General features: G+C 48.5%; 1 pseudogene; it reads left to right on the forward strand.

The window, feature by feature from the left end:
- Positions 1-2,569: 2,569 nt before the first annotated feature.
- LOC136122898 (cytochrome c-like) overlaps positions 2,570-13,889 on the forward strand; it is a 33,487-nt pseudogene continuing 22,167 nt past the window's right edge.

The following is a 13,889-nucleotide window of genomic DNA, read 5'->3' on the forward strand; positions in this document are numbered from 1 at the left end:
AGGCCCCGAGGGAGTGTTGGCATTGAGGGGCCTCTAAAGATCTCCCTTTCTGTGTGGAAAAGGTAACCCTCTTGCACTGGTGGTGGGAATGTAAATTGATACAGCCACTATGGAAACAGTATGGAGGATCCTTAAAAAACTAAAATTAGAACTACCATACGACCCAGCAATCCCATTACTGGACATATACCCAGAGAAAACCATAATTCAAAAAGAGTCATGTACCACAATGTTCATTGCAGCACTATTTACAATAGCCAGGACATGGAAGCAACTTAAATGTCCATCAACAGATGAATGGATAAAGAAGATGTGGTACACATATACAATGGAATATGACTCAGCCATAAAAAGGAACGAAACTGGGTCATTTGTAGAGTCGTGGATGGACCTAGAGATTGTCATACAGAGTGAAATAAGTCAGAAAGAGAAAAACAAATATTGTATAATATCGCTTATACACGGAATCTAGAGAAATGATATGGTTGAACTTATTTGCAAAGCAGAAATAGAGACACAGATGTAGAGAACAAACATATGGATACCAAGGTGGGAAGGGGAGGGGTGGGATGATTGGGAGATTGGGATTGACATATATACACTATGTATAAAATAGGTAACTAATGAGAACCTACTGTATAGCATAGGGAACTCAGTGCTCTGTGGTGATCTAAATGGGAAGGAAATCCAAAAAAGAGGGGATGTATGTATACGTATAGCTGATTCACTTTGCTGTACAGCAGAAAATAACACAACGTTGTAAAGCAACTAGACTCTAATAAAAATTAATTAAAAAAAAAAGATGTCCCTTTCTGCCACTGCTGCACTCAGAGATGAGAAACCGAGGCCAAGAGACACTAAATTAAACATTTGAGAACAAGACAGTAGATGACCTGCTAAGTTATGCAGGGCAGACAATTAGAGAACAAAACCATCTGTAATAAAGGGCTAATTGGGCCGGACAGCCGCGCGGTGCGCCCGGAGCCTGAGATGCAGCCTGAGATGGGGACAGCCTCGCCAGGGCCCAGCACTCTTGTTAATAACACTGACCTTTCCCCTTAAAATAAGTGATGCCTACTTCCGGTGAAGCGTTTGGAGTGTAAAATGGTAAATATGAGGTTACGTAAATCACCTGATGCCGCATCTCCCAAAGATAGTGGCCGGTAAATTATTGATATCTTTATTCTTCTGTTTGTCCGTGCACATTTTCATTTTTATGTGACTGTCAGGATAAGCTCAGATATGATGCAATAATGAACAACCCTCCAAAACAACCGAGATTATCCTCGCTCCTGTCCTGTGCCCACTGCAGTCAGCGGGGAGGGTTTTGCTCATCACCAGGGACCCTCACTGATGGAGGCGCCACTGTTTCAGGATGTCAGCATCTCCACGTGTGTCTCTCAACTGTGACAAGGAATATTGGAATGTTGAGCTCTGACCCTTAGGTGCTCCCTCCTGGAAGGGACACTCCCCACCTCCATTCATGTTTCCTTGGCCAAAGCAAGTCCATGGGCATGAAGACTGACATGAGGGTGATGGGGGCGTGCCACTCCCCCACTGTGAGGGCGGGCGACTCAGGAGAACTGGGTCTTGGAGAACCCCAGCTGTGCCCTCCACTCTGCACACACCGATTTGGGTCCTTCTTGCCTGACACTCGCCTCTGACCAGTTTTCCATCTCATATGTTCTTGGAAATAGTCCATTTGACTAATATTTCATAATTTATTTAACATGCTATTTAGGTAGTTTAGATAGCTTCATTTTTTACTATTATGAGTAACACTGCGATTAATATTTTCATTCTTCAATCTTCCTCTAAGCTTCTGTTTTGTTAGAATAGCTTTCTATAAGGAAGGAGATGTTAGATAAAGTAGTATGAAGTTTTAAGAGCTGATAATGCCTAATATATAGGGAGCGAATAATTTTTATTTGCTTGACTGTCACTTAACCCCAGAACCGAGATCGTCTCCCACTGTCCAGGCTCTCGCCCTGGTCCTACCACCATCATGCCTGGACCAGTGCAGTGGGCTTCTGCCCCGTCCCTGCCTCTGCCCTGGCCATGCTCCCGTCACTCTCCCCGCAGGAGCTGGGTGACCCTGTAAGACTCGGGGCAGACCCGTCCCTGCTCTGCTCTACACCCCAGGGCTCCTGCCTCATGGGGGCACCGTCCACGCTGATAGTGGCCCTGGGCCCTGAGGTCTCATCCCCATCGCCTCTAAGCAAAAGGAGCCAGAGGCAGCTTTAGAAATACAACTTTAATATACTTCAGTGACTTACTGTGGCATTTAAGCTCAAGTTCTGAATCCCTGATGCAGCCGCCAAGGCCCAGGGAAGTCTGACTCTGTCCGCCTCTGATCCCCCCATTCAAGATGGTCCAGGCACACTGGTCTTACTTCTGCCACCCAAACGTCTGAGCCTTGGCACGTGTTGTTCCCTCTGCCTGGAGCATCCTCACCAGGGAGGCCAGAGGGAATGACCGGACAGGGGGCGTGGGCCGGTGTGGGACAAGCCCCGCAGGTGCTACAGGATGCGGACAGGGTCTGCCTGCTCTGCTCGCAGCTGCCTGAACCATGAGGACGGAACCAGAACCACGGCCCCCTGCAGACGAGGCCTGGCACCTGGACAGGTTAGTGGGTGGCGGTGGGTAGTCAGGTCACCTGCTTTCCTTACTGGGCAAGGCCACTGGAGCCACCAGGAACGTCTCTCACAGAAGCTCCGCTGGCCTAGCGAGGGGCGTCTCTGCCCTGGGGTCAGGAACGTCACTGCTCGTGCGTGCACTGGCCGTGACGCGGGCTGGGCAGCTCGCCTCTTGGGCAGAACGGGGCTGTGATGCTCTGTTCTACTCACTCTTCGGCAACCAGGTCTGTGAGGGGCCTGGGACAATGCAGAGGTTGTCCGGGTTACCTGTTACCAGTAGGACCCTCATTCAGGGCGGGAGAAGGCAGAGGGCAGGGGCGGGGCAGGGCGAGCCTCCCGGTCCTGCTCAGGCCTCTCCTCGCTCACGTGCCTCACTGCTCACTCCTGGCATCTCAGGGACACGTGGAGGGAGCCGGCTGCTTCGCAGCAGCGGAGGAAAGAGTTCTTACCAGATTCCCAGACGTTTATCAAATTGGAATGAAAGTTGTGGTAGTTATCTATGTGAAAATGCTACTCTGAAAATAAAAATAAAAGCAAGAAAGGCCATCTACCCTCTTTCCTGAGAGAAACACTGTGGGAGCTGCCAGTGTCCAGGGGCAGGAGGGCGGAGCAGGGAAGTGGGCGGCCCAGGGTCAGATATCTGACCTCAGTCTCTCCCACCTGCATGGCCCACACCTGCATCTCTGCTCCCAGCCTGTATGGAAGATTCTTCCGAACACATCTGTTTTTATGCTAAACCATCCCTGAGTTTTCCACTGGTGTCAGCCCCATGTTCCTGGGAGGGAGTGGTGAGGGCTGAGGGCCGTGGGGCTGGATGGAGGAAAGGAAGGAAAAAAACTCCCATCACAGGAGATGGCGAGGCTGGCCTGTTAGTTCATGAATGGAACTAACCCTTAGTTAAGAAATGATTTGTTGAAATAACAGGCTTCCCATCTTCTTCCTGTGATCACCGCATGCTCCCTGACCACCTGTCTTCTCTCCGCACTCCCTCCCCCTCAGGATGCTCTATTATTTTTTCCTTCCTTTTGCTTAACTATAAGACAACACTTTTTGCCACGTCATTTTCATCAAAATCCTCCAGGGAGAAGCACAGCAGAGCCGACTGTGTAGCTCTTTTTGCAGGAACCAAAGAAACCATTTTACAAATTGCACAAAATTATTAGAAATTAGAACGGCATTTATGTCAGTTACAGCTGGGGATGGAGAGAAAGGTGGTCTGTGTGGAGGTGGGGTTGGGGTGCATTACGCTCTCCTCAGTAATGGGGGGGCAGCGTGGGAAGTGGAGATAGCACTGGACTGGGAGTCCCGGGGGCCTGGAGTCAGACCCCTGTGGGCTCCATCCAGAACCTCTGTATGTGTAGACGGGTGTGCAGATATGCTCAGCACACACATGGACATACACGGAGACACAGATACACACAGGCAGAGACAGAGGCAGATACAGGTAGACACAGGCATGTATTCCCCCCCGGATACACATACACACATCCCCCACGCACACACGCTCACCCATTCACGTGACACACAGAGGTGTTCGTTTGGCCAAGGTCAGAGGCAGGGGAAGGTGAGCCCCCAAGGCAGAGGGGAGCGGGGGCTGTGAGTGTCATTCCCATCTCCCACGCTCCACCCAACTCCCCTTAGGAGGGAGAGGATGAAGAGGGTGGAGTGGGTGGCGACCCTCACCCTCTCAGGAGTCAGGAATAGATTCTGCTCCCAGCTCTGATGAGCCCCCTACCCTGAGCCCCCTTCCTCGGGCCCCCGGCCCCACCACTGCCAGGCAGAGACACCTCCTGCTCTGGCTCCTTGCCCGGCTGAGGAAAGAGCTCTACTTGCGTGATGACAAGCAACACACACGATACAGGTCAACCTGGTGACACTTACAGATCCGAGAGGCTGAGGATTCTCAGGGCGCCGGCAGGATGAGACACACCAGTCATGTCCGTCTCTGCTGGCCCTTGACCTGAGGATGTGTGGTTTCAGGGGAGGAGGGAGGTGATTCTGGCAATGAGAGGAGAGGAGCAGGGAAACCAGCTGTAGAGAGAAGGATGAACAGGTGCCCAGAGAGAAGCTGAGATGAGCCCCCAGGGTGGAGTGGGCAGTGGGCCGCGGTCTAGGGTCCCAGCAGGGGCTGCAGGCCCTGGTTTCAGGCTGTAGTGAGGCAGGGTCTTCCATGAGACGCTCCCCCCCACCCCAAGCCTGGTACTCTATCCACACACAATTCCCTCTTGCCTAAGCTAGACTGGTTTTCTGTTTTTTGCAAAGAGCCCTAACTTGGACACCAAGAAGACCTATTTACTTTTAAAACTGCTTTAAAAAAAGCACCATGTCCAGCAATGAATGTCTCCCGCTCACAGAGGCCTCGTCAAACATGAGGAACGAGGCTTTTGCAAACCTGTATGAAAATTAAATCCACAATCTGGGCACACACTTGCTTGACAAGTGATAATTAACTGCTGACAGTATAATTTCAGTTTGGATGCAAATGTGTTTTTCATTAAAAAGTAATCAAAGAAGATCTGTGAATGGCCAATAAGCACAAGAAGAGATGCTCAACATTGCTAGTCATCAAGGAAATGCCAATTAAAGCCACAACGAGAGGGCATTACACACCTACTAGAGTGGCTAAAGTTAAAAAGACTGAAAATAACAAGTATTGGTGAGGATGTGGAAGAACGGAGCCCTTATGCATTGCTGGTGGGAATACGAAATGTTACAATGACAATGGAGAACAGTCTGGTGGTTTCTTAAAAACTTGACTGCATCCACCCCACAATCCAGCTGTTCCACTCCATTTACCCAAAACTCTGGGCTTGGCTGTGGGAACTCCGCTCTTCCGCTGGAAAGCTTTTCAGAATAGATGTTGAGTGTCCACAGGCCCTTTGCTGGGATGGGGCTCCGCCAAGAAACGGCACTGGGATTATGTGTCCCTAGATCTTCTCTGCCCCACAGACCTGGTGGCCGTCCTGGCTCAGACAATCCATCTCTTGCTGAGGGACCAGCGTCCTCCTCTGATCATGCCCAGGCCTGAATGTGCCCAGATCCAGCGGGTGGGGGCTTGGTGCTGACTCCAGCTTCAAGAGAGCAGAGGGGCATCTCATCTCTGCAGCCCCTTCCACACTCTAGGTTCTGCAGGTGTCATACCCTATCTCCCCATTTCACAGAGGAGGAAACTGAGGCTCAGAGACTTGGAGTCACTTATTCGAGGTCGCACAGGTGACGGGTGGCAAAACGGGGAGAGGTGTGATCTCTGACCTGCCTGACTCCCAAGTCTGTGGCCCTCACCCCACCTACCTGCCTTTCCTGTGATCCGCTCAACTCCTCTGTGCTTCAGTTTTCTCATGTGTAAAATGGGAATGACAGTGGTACTTAGCCTCGTGAGCTTGTCATGAGGATTAAATAAGTTAACGCATAGAACAGTGCTTGGTACATGGAAATCTCTCGATCCACGTGAGTGATAATACTTATTATTAATTAATTCAGATAATTAAAAATATCATGGTGCCATCTTCATTCCTTCCCCCAGTGGGACAAGTTGGCTCTTCCCCCTTAATCATCTCTGTATCCCCCTGGGAATTTCATCCTGATTTCCCTTACCCACTTAAGAGGGAAACCAGAAAGGGACCCTGTGACCTAGAGACCAGGGCAAACATTGTTTCCTGGCCTGTGAAGGGGCAGACTCTTCTGAGCTGAGAATCCAAGATCCCTATACCACTAAAAGATCCAAACTCTCCAGTCACACAGTTACTGAAGAATCTACGCTAACCATGTGAAAGGGAATTTTAAATGCCCATGTCCGATTGTGTAGAAGGAAACTTGACTTCATTTCTAAGGGGTCACCTCTGTCTATTTCTCTTCTCTCTTAGGAGCAATCTGTCATGATCAAGGACAATTTGAAAAATGTAGCAAACTTAAGAAGAGGAGCCTGGTCCCCCTCTTGGACAGTCCTTCTCCAACTCTCCCTCACTCTGGAAGGAGGCAGAAATTCTAGAATCACAGATACAGACTGGAGACACAGCATTCAATCCACACGACAGACGGCAGGGGTGGCATCCAGGTCATTGTCAGGGAGTCAGCTCCTCCAGGCACTCATGAGGGACTCCACGGTTGTCCGTCCCCCATCCTCCGTTCCCCATGCTGACCTCTCATCAATACCTGGGCCGGGTCAGGGTCAGTGTGGGGACACGGAGACACGTTAACCCTCATGCGCTTTGACCAGAGCGGAGCATCGGCCCCACATCAGAGCCTGTTGATACTCTGTGTACAGTCGCACCGGTTTCCATACATACTAGAGGCAGCGCACAGGGAGTGGGGGAGTGGACGAGACGGGCAGACGCAGGCGGAGTCCAGGGAAGGAGTGACACCTGGGAGAGCGTCAGTGACGGGGCCACCGTGAGAAGCTCCGTGAGGACGCGGTGAGTGGCCGTCTGCTCATCAAACGTCGTGGTTCTGAAAGGGACTGAAGTGGCTTCTCAAACCCACACTGTGCAGCAAGATTCATGCGTTCTTCTCGAGCGTTCGCTGAGCACCTACTATGTGCAGGTCCTGCACTGGGAGCTGAGCGCGTGCTGAGGACCAGATGGGTCCCACCCTCAGTCAGGTGGAGAGAAATGGAGACCCCATTACCCCTTGATGAGGATGTGCCTGAGCTGTGGGGAAACAGTTGGGGGGTGACTAACTCTGACCCTGACTGGGGTCTAGAGTGAGAGCTCCCCGATAACCTGGGGAGTTTGGGCATTTGGAGACCATCTTCACTTCTGAGGGGAGTTGACAGAGATGGCCCAGATGGAGGAGGGACTTGCCTTATGTCCTGGATCCAGGTTTCCCCAAACCTGAGCTCCGTTCCCAGCATCACCTGGCTTCGGGGGCTTATGGGACAATCATGGTGATGACGTGACCCCCTTCCTCATTCCCAGGCCACACAGCAAACTTTCCCACGCTGACAGTAATTATACTAACCAGAGTTTGACTTGCAAGGAGACAATGAGAGTACGTTATTTAAATAGTGATTATTAAAATCATGCTGGGGGGTTGCTACATAATAGGTAATTACCTGGAACATAACTGGGAAAATAATGTAGTGAATGCTATTTAGCTCTTCCCACTGAAACCAGAGTTAATCCTGGGGAGCGAGCGGCGTACTCAGTGGCACCAGTGACATTTGCAATTATATTCTTATTACGTCTCAATTGAGCGGAGATGCTTCCTCAAGGTTATTGATACTTCCCCTTCACATCCAGCCAGAACACATCAAACCATTGTTCCATTTACACCTTTGCACCACTATGCATTTGCTTATTGTTTTTTACATGCACTCCTTCACCTCTAGTACTAGTTTTATCTTTCATACATTTATTGCTTCTTTCATTCATTTATTCACACACTTATCCTGTGTTCATTTATTCCTTGCTGTTCATTCCTCCTTCCATTGATTGTACTTTCATTCACTCTTTCTTCCCTTGTTTATTTATGTACCCAGTTCCTCACTCAGTCAACCAGCGACTTCTTCATTCCTTCACACTTCATTGGGTCATTCACTCCACCACTCGAGGATGTGCTCTTTCATTCGTCACTTCATTCTTTCATTTATTTGTTATTCCCTGGTTCACTCACTTATTCAACGGTTCATGTAGTTGTCCACCCCGTCATTCATTCATCATTTGACTGTGAACGGTTTGTTCATATGCAATGTGAGGGGTGCATCTGTCTGGTGTGACTGCGGCCATGCCACCTCTCTGGCATTTTCTAGGCATTTCAGTAGAAGGGGCCTTGGGGCTTCTCTTTTTTTAAAGCCAACTTTTTATTATAGGATAATGGAATGTAAAATATACATAGAGCAAAGTACACAAATCATAAGTGTATGGCTAGAAGAATTTTCTGAAACGAAATATACGTGTAGGACAAACACCAGGATAAGCAAGAGAAAGTTACCGGTAGCCCAGCCTGTCTCTATCCTTCCGAGCCTAGACTGGTAATCGGTACCGTGATGTCTAACACTGCATACTGCCTGTGCCTGGTCCAGAGCGTCACACAAGCGGATTTGAACTATTTTGTGCTCTGACGGGCCTTGTTTCCACTTTGTTCAACATTATGTTTGTGTGGTTTATCCAAGTTTCTGCGTTGAGTTGTACATTGTTCGCTCGTGTTGATATATGTACATTGTTTGAATATGCAACTATTTATTTACCCATCTAACTCCAGGTGAAATTGAGTACTGTCCACTTTGGGACTACTGTGAACAGTGCTGTTGTGGAATTCTTGTGTGTGTCTTTTGGGGAACATATGGATGAATTTCTGCTAGATGGACACCTCAGAGTGGAATTTCTGGATTTCATGGACTATTTCATGAACATATGTATAGCAATCTACACATACACTGAGATATATATATATATATATATATACACACAGAGTATATGTACGTATGACTATACGTATGTTCAGCCATAAAAGATACCATCACACAGTGTTCCAAAGTGGTTATTGCAATTTGTATTCCCACCAGCAGTGTGTGAGGCCCATCCTTCCCCCACAGACATGCCCCTGAATCACTCGCTTTCCCCATGACCTCACCTCACCTCACCTCACCACACCTGGCCCAGGGGCTCAGTTCTCCTTCCCAGTCTTGCCTCTCCTTGGGGCTGCAGTGAAGGTCTTCCTCTTCCCTCATTCTGTTGTTGGTTCCTTCCAGCCCTGGTCCTGGGCACACGTTCTCAAGCCACTCTGGGTGAGTGGCTTGAGGCCAGGTCATCTGGACCTGGCCCAGCCTGGCTGCCTTTCCCACCCTAGGGACTTTGTTGGGGGATGAGGTACCCAGGCATCCTGACCTACCTCCTGGGGTAACTGGCCCATGGCTGAGGCCTTCTGCTGAGCACTGGGGGTCTTTGATAAACCAGGTGTAGGTCTTGCCCTTGCACAGTTCACAGAGTAGTGTCTGAGATATTGCCGGGGTTTCTCTTGTTGTGACTCAAAGATGGGTAGTCAGATTTGAAAGGAAGAAGTTGACAGAGGAAATTTCACATGGAGAGAATCATAGAACTTGGCATCTGATTTACTGGGGGTGGGGTGGGGGTGGGGATGTCATAGGCTAGAAAGTACCTGAACTTTAAAATGAGTTTGATCTGGGCTCAAATTCCAATGTATTCATGTCTAGCTGTGTGACTGGAAGGTGATAGCACCAATTTTGGTGATTAGAACATGTGGAGGTGCCATCAGTGCATCCAGGAGGAGATGTCCAGTGGGCTGTTAGGAATCCAGAGACTGAGGGCAAGGGCCCTGGAGTTGGAGCTGGAAGATCTGGAGAGTCTCACCTCTGTGACCCTCTCTAGGGACTGCAGTCAGCCAAACCCACTTTTCCTTCTGTTTCCTTCTCTGATTCTCCAGCAGTGTGACCTTGGGAAAGTCCTTTCACCTGTTTGTGTCTCAGGTGCCACAATCATGAAATGGGGATAAAAAGACTGGCCTCCTGGGACTATGCAGGAGATTGAGTGAGACGGTGGAGGTGAAGGGGTTAACAAACCCTGCCGCCTAATCCATCCTGGGTTGGTCATCACATTCTCTCGGAGGGTGGTGTTTCCCTCACTTTGGTCCTATGCAGCACCCCGTAGGATTCCACTTCCCTCCTTCTTTCCACTCCCTGCTCACTTACTTTCCTTTGTCTCAGTTTTTCTTTGACTTATTTTAATTTTAGACTCAAAAAGATTGTTAGAGACCAACTGGCCCAACCCCTTGCTTTACACATTGGGGAAACTGAGGCCCGGAGAAGTAGAGCAACGGGCTCGAGGTCACCCAGCCAGCTGTGGTCCAGCTCCCAGCTCCACTCAGGATCAATGTCTTTGCTCAGTGTGGCTCCTACTCTATGTTCCAGGGAGATGTTCAACCTCGTCTGGGAATTTTCTGACTGATATTCTCAGAAAGAACAAAGCCAACAAGCATGAACGCTGCCTTTGAAAAGCTGGAAGCTAATTTGTCTTGGGGCCCTATTTTCCTTTTTGACTCACCCAAAACCACGTTTTCTGATCTGAACTGGCTGTCAGGTTCACTCCAAAGCAAGCACGCTTGATCTATTGCCTATGTGAACATAGCATGCTATTGATGTAATTAAAAATGCCATCAAAAAAGTTTATGACAAGTGAAGGGCTTTGATTTGGGGGTACTCAAGTTGCTTTCAAACTTTTACTTTAATTTTTAAGTCAGGAGACAGCAAATTATTTTAAAAGGTTACCTTCACCTTGAAAACACCCCAGATGACGTCGCTTGAGCACATGTTGAATGTGTGAAATGTGAGTGTTTTATCACTTATCTAAGCTTTTCCCCGGTGATGGGAAGACCTAGGCCAGGGACTCCCTGCTGCACTGCGTCATCAACAATTTCTCTTTGCAGCCTGAGGGTTTGTTTCTTTAGTTCCCTCCAAGAGACCAGATGGACCTACTCGACTCAGATGAAGACAGGCAGCGACAAGACTTGATTTCAGATTTATCAGCCCTTTCCATTTACTGATGATAATAGCTACCATCTCCAGAGGACCTACAATGTGCCATGCACCGTGTTGGGTGCTTGTTTGTTTAGTTATTTTTCGTTATTCATGATCCTTACTGTAAACCTGGAAAATACGTTTATTTAAGCTCCCAGCTTTATCACAGCTACATCTGTCTGGATTATTGCGGGAGCTGTTCAACGTCCTCCCTGGTTCCATTTTTGCCTTCTACGGTCTTGTCTCCATGGAGCAGAAGAATAGAGCCTTTGAAAGTGCCAGTGTAACCAGGTCCTTTCTGCTTACACCCTCCATGGCTCCCATCTTCTTCGGATTAAGGAGTCCTTCACGGGCACCCAAGGTGCCTGGGACCTCTCTCTCCCCCCTCCCCTAACCCTCCGTCCCCACTCTGCCCCAGTCACATGGGGACCAACCCTCCCTGATGACCCTCGAGTATGCCAGGCACACTCCCACTTCCTGTCTCACAGTTGTGGTTCCTGTGGCCTGGAGTGCTCTCCCCATGTACCCTCATGTGTCACACCTTTTATGATCCAGTTGACCTTTAGGGATTAAGGTTACCGAGGGCTTAGATGATCTTTAGGATGCCAGTTATTACTAAGGGCAATGCTCCTGAAACTTTTCTTACAAAACCCTCTTAGGGCAGGGGGTAGTGAATGCTCTCTGTGCATCTGAGGGCATTGACAGAAATGAGCCACCACGGAACAGAACATTTTGAGGACTGCGCACTGATCTTGAAAAAAGTCATGTTAATTTTCACTGTATTCCATTATATATTTGTATTTTCTTGAATTAAAAAAAATCTTCCACTAAATCTTTGAGTAGTATTGATGCTCTAGGAGGGTTGGCTTATCATTCAAAAAGGTGCTGTGCCTGGGACTCCACCAACTGGAGAAGCAGAGATTTGCGGGTAGAGAGGTAGGGTGAGGTCTTGGAGTAGGTAGAGTAAGCTGAAGCTCCAGTTGGCTTAGAGGGCCTTTGAGAAGTCAAGAGCCATGTGGTTAAGAGCACGTATCTCCTATTTCACACCAACCAGCCAAGTATCTTTATCCCCAATTTCCTCATCTTTAAAATGCCACTAACACTGGGGATTACTTCATAGAGCTCCTGTGAACAATGGAACAATGAGTGCAAAGCAGCCAGCACGCAGTGACATCATTGCTATTGCTAGCTATCATCATAGCAGGGCTGATTTTTAGGGTCTTCAGCCCAGGGACATGACCGAAATATTTTGGGTGGATTTCTGCAGCACTTGCAGAGGGAAGTAGACAGGGATGTTGTCTGGGGCCAGGAGCTGATCTTGGTTCCGGTTCCAGCTCTGCCACTAACTCACAGAGGGACCCTCGGTAGGACTTTTTCTCTCCCTGGGCCTCAGTTTTCTCATCTATAAAATACAGAAGTTTGGATAGAACAATTGCCAAAACACTTCCAGCTAGAACATTCTCTGAATCTGGGAGTTGCTTTCTTGACCTGTTGAAAAACATTTCAACGTCTCATGAGGTGTCTGCTAAAGAAACTTCTAAAAAAATCTAATTAGTTTGGTGTTGATGAATATGGCCACATTTATTAGCCATTCATCAAGAATCTTCTGTATAGGAGAACAGAAGGGATAAAATACTTAGAGAACAAAAATATGGTGGGCAATCAGCAGACTCACAGCCTGTTGGGTGGTTTTCCCCATATGGGGACAGAATTAGGGCTGTGGAACTCAGAGATAGCACCTGCATTGTACCTCAAACCAGGCATCCTAGAATCAGAGGATTGTGGCTCATGGAGGGAATTTATTTTGCCCAAGGGGCTATAAAGCTGATCCAAGTCACTGACCTTTCAGTCCAGTGACCATTTTATCAATTTACATCACTACTCCAACACTCCTGGCATTTCTTCACCTGTAAAATGAAGAGAGAGATTGTTAAACTCTCTCTCCAAGATTCCTTCTCACTATATTAATTTACTGTTCCTTGAGTCATGAAAGACATATGGAAGCTGGGGTTAGAACCTAGGCCAGCATGGCCACTATCCAAGGTTCTAAAGGAGAGTGAGAGCCTGTCCCTACAACCAGGCCCCCACAGCCAAGGGGAGGAGGGCACAATTGGCTTCAGAACCTCATTCCATCCACCCTAGAATCATTATTTCTACTATCTCATGGCTCCCCCACGTGCCAGGCTCTCGGTGCCCTCCCCAGCTAAGCCTTGGAAACCGTATATGACAGGGACCTTTGGAGAGAAAACAGCAGTGGTGAATGGTATGTTAGCTTTGTTTTCTCGCTGATGAGACACTGAAACTCTGTCCTAGGTTTGGGTGGTCCAGAAAAAAGAACGCCAAAGCTAAGCTCTCTCCATCAGCCATGATACCATATGATGGAGGAGGGGCACTCTCGGATATACTAAAGGGCACACGCACAAGCTGTGGTCAGGTTATTATCTAAGACCTTAGATGGGCTGGCTGTCAAGACCCTGTAGGAGCAGCTACAGCCAACAGAGTGGGAGACCAGGGATGTGGAAAAGATGGGCCAGGAAGGGCAGGAGATCCCATGGTCAGACTCACAACTTGGAATCAGTTGGGCTGGAGAACTGCAGGAGGGAAGGTAGATTTGAGGAGGCCAGAAGGTAAAATCCTGGGAAGTGCCTGATGTAATCATCTCCTTCCAATTTAGTTTTACATTCACCGAGCACTCCCTGTGTTACACGTGTGGTTTCATTTAGTTCGTTTTAGTGACACAATAAAGAATACAGCATTATTGCCACTTTACAACTAAGTAAACG

Source organism: Phocoena phocoena, chromosome 1, assembly GCF_963924675.1.
Source record: "Phocoena phocoena chromosome 1, mPhoPho1.1, whole genome shotgun sequence".
NCBI lineage: Eukaryota > Metazoa > Chordata > Mammalia > Artiodactyla > Phocoenidae > Phocoena > Phocoena phocoena.